This window comes from Acyrthosiphon pisum, chromosome X, assembly GCF_005508785.2.
Source record: "Acyrthosiphon pisum isolate AL4f chromosome X, pea_aphid_22Mar2018_4r6ur, whole genome shotgun sequence".
NCBI classification, from domain to species: domain Eukaryota; kingdom Metazoa; phylum Arthropoda; class Insecta; order Hemiptera; family Aphididae; genus Acyrthosiphon; species Acyrthosiphon pisum.
In genome coordinates this window covers 48,053,429-48,057,402 of record NC_042493.1, presented here as the reverse complement: position 1 = coordinate 48,057,402, position 3,974 = coordinate 48,053,429, and positions in this window count along the sequence as shown.

Genomic DNA, 3,974 nt, shown 5'->3' with positions numbered 1-3,974 from the left:
ATTAGCAGAACGAAAAGAGTTCGGCTTAAAAATAAAATTTAATTAAAATGAATTATGATTAATGACTTACTGATTGCACATTTGTACATATAGGTCAATTATAACTAGGTCTATGATTGTAAAATATATACATATGAATTGAATATGGTTCAAAAAAAATATAACTGTTTACAATGATAAAAAAGTAACGTTATTTGTAACGCATTACTTTATTAATGAAAAAATAATACACGTGGTAAAAATAATTTTAGGTAACGCAACTGTAATTTAAATAAAAATATTTGAAGTAACGAGTAACGTAATTTCATTACTTTTTAAAAGTAATTTACCCAGCACTGGTACCTACCTAGTAAAAGATATACTGTCAGACATTTACTTTAGAAGAAATTATTCAATGATTTGCCAGGTACATTTTATTGATTTTTTTTACATTTATATTAAATATAAATGTAAAAAAAATTATATTATACTATATATATATATCGCAGCTGTAGATAATTAATATATAAATTTAAGATAATTAGATAATGGGTCAAGGGAATACAAATAAGTTCCACACACGGTCCCAGTGTCCTACACCTTGAGTAATGAAATTACATTACTCGCTACTTCAGATATTTTTATTTAAATTACAATTGCGTTACCTACCTAAAATTATTTTTATCACGTTATATTATTTTTTCATTAATTAAGCGGTACGTTATAAGTAATGTTACTTTTTTTATCATTGTAAACAGTTAAAATTTTTTTGAACCATATTCAACTCAGATAATTTTATTATTATGTATATATTTTACAATATTTTACAACCTAACCTATTATGTACAAATGTGCAATCAGTAAGACATTAATCATAATTAATTTTAATTAAATTTTATTTTATACCGAAATCTTTTCTTTCTGCTAATAAATTGATAGCTTTTATTCCTGGATTGTTATCGGAATCGAAAATAAATTTAATTGATTTTTAATTTTTCTGAAATATCCCAACGGCTTGTTTTTGTAATACATTTAAAACTATTATTTTAATAACCTGGAAAACAACGCGTTAGTGCGTTATTTCAAATAAATTACTTTAAAAAAACTAAAAAGTAATTTTGTTACAATTGCGTTACTTTAAGTAAAATGTAATGAAATTACTGCTGCGTTACTGAAAAAGTAATTGCGTTACAACTTACAGTAATTTGTAATTTGCGTTACGGTATTACCCAACACTGGGCATTAGCTACATGCCTACATATTTCGTATTTTTTATGAGTTATGACGTATTACTTATCATATTTTACTGTTATATTGATATATTGGAAACATGACGATGTAGGTACTTACTATAGCCGTCATCGGGGAATTCGTATTCCGGAAGTAGCCCATGATATATCTATAATAATATTATATATTTACATATTATATTGATATTACCTATATAAGTATACTGTACAATGTATACACATTACCTATGTAGCGTGTCTCGTTCACCCGTCTGTTTTTGTTTGTTAATCCATTAGATAGGCTATCTATTATATTACTATAATAATATATTATACGCATTACATTAAACAATACTTATAGGTACATCCCGGTGGTATTGGGGAAAGATGGCCGCGCACGTTTTACGAGTGTTTTCTGTCCGTATAATTTAAAAACGTGCTCGTAATATAATGTAGGCATACCTATTCTCGGAAACATCTTGAAGAGTTTCGCATTCTTTCGTCTGGTCATTTCTCGATGTTGTGTAACTCATGACGATTTTTTTACGACGGCGACAATTCTCGAAACATATACGTGCATTGCGTGCACGTGGGTACCTACTATTTTGTATACCTTATTATGTCTATATTATATTATATACTTAGGTACTTAAGCCTAGCCCAAACCAAGTTTATTTTTTAATAATTTTGTATTGACTTGCATAGTGAACTTTAAAAGGAATACATTGAAATATGTTAAAACTTAAAACTATGTTAGTACTTTGGTAAACATTATATTTATCCATATAAATATTAATTATAGTTAAAATTAAAAATACATTGACCGATTGACCATTTTTTTCATTTAATCACGCTATTAATTAAACTGGTAAAGCTACTGTGCGTACAATGATTTTAAACAAAATAACCCGATATATATTTTTTGATTTAATAATTTAGTGTCATAAACTGTAGGGACAGTGAATATCAAGTAAGAAGAATGTTTAACAAAATATAAGTACATAATAATAATAATATAAATTATTATTTAAAACATTAAATTTAAAGTTGCTTCTTTAAAATTATATGTACCTATTGTTAAATATTACCTATGACGTTGTGTGGGTTAACTTTTATAACTTAACGTTCTTAAGGTTGGTCGTTGACTTTTAGACTTAATAAACTAACTCAACTCTCAAGTAAATTGTTTTTCGTTAAATAAGCAACGCGTTAAGCATTTAACTCCTAGCTAACCGTGTAATATAATAATATAATATACTATACGTGTAGGATGTACGCTTAAGATAATATAATCGCCTTAGAAAACTAGGTAGGTAGGTATTATTAACAGTTTTTTTAGCATGCGACTATAACCAACAACAATAATACGGGACCAGTTAAATTTTCTAAACTTGTATAATTACTCGTTTTATCATCGGTTCTCGTACCGCGTGACTATTTTATTTTTATATTGTATATAAATAATAATTACAGCAGCATTGCAAGAACCCTGGCTGAGTAGAATTTGTTTTTTAAATAACGAGATATTTACTAAACACTAACAAAATTGTATTTATAAACAAGTAAAGGTTCTTTTTACAAGGTACATGTTTACGCCATGTGTTTTGTTTATTGTTTTTTTCGTTTCTACCGGAGTACTTATATATAGTATATACGTTCCAAGTGTCCTGACCACAGGAGGGACGAAATATTTCATTGCATGCGATGACCTCCTGCTGCAGTGTTCCATACACTTATCATCAAGACCTGGTACCATCCACATAGTAATAAACGGGTTTTACTTTCGAAATCTGAAAGTGGTTTGACGTCGACAAGTTTGGTATTGTTCATTTTAAAATAATAAAACCAGTAAAAATTAACAGTTTTCAAAAATATAAAACTGCTATGCCTATATAATCAATTACATATTATAGACTATAGTATATTATCAAAATATGACCGACGATTTTTCCAAACATCATCAACAATTTTATAAAACTTTATTCTTAGCTATAAACAGTCTAGACACTATTATAGGAGTCACAAAATTTCAGCTTGTGGGCAAAATTTATTTTGCTATCACACCAGAAATTATTTTTAAATTAATTTATCTTTTCAGGATTCATTCAGGTTAACCAGTTGGGCTAATGTAAGTTCCTATACGACGTATACGAGACCTAGCAGGTAAAAATCATATGTTAGTTCCTATAATACGGTAAAAAAATGTACGTAATATTATTATGTAAGTTTCTACACGGTAAAAAAAGGTGCGTACGAAAGTTTTTACTCGCATAAAAAAGGTACGTATTCATATTGTTATTAATATAATAGTATATTTTTCTATATAGTTCATATTATATAGTTAATAATTATATATAAATATAATAGTGATTAGTGAAATATCATAATAGGACGGTACATTTCATTTCCATACAATTTATAGTTCACTACCTACTTATAATTGTTAAAAAAATATACCTATACTATATTTCATGTAATACTATTAATTATCAAACTAATGTGATAGGTAAATTCTTAAAAAAATTAAAATATGATAATATATTTTTTTATAAGCATTTAGTTCGAATATTGACATATACATAAAAGTCACAAGAGTGTGCAAATTATTTTGAGTTAAAAATTCATAAAAATATTCACTCGATTTCTCATATAGCGATTTTCTTACCATGTGTTTGTAATTCAAAAACGAATACCTAACCGTAACTATTTACTATTTTAATTATGGAACAATTCACAAATGTATACAATTATAAGGTAGAAACGATT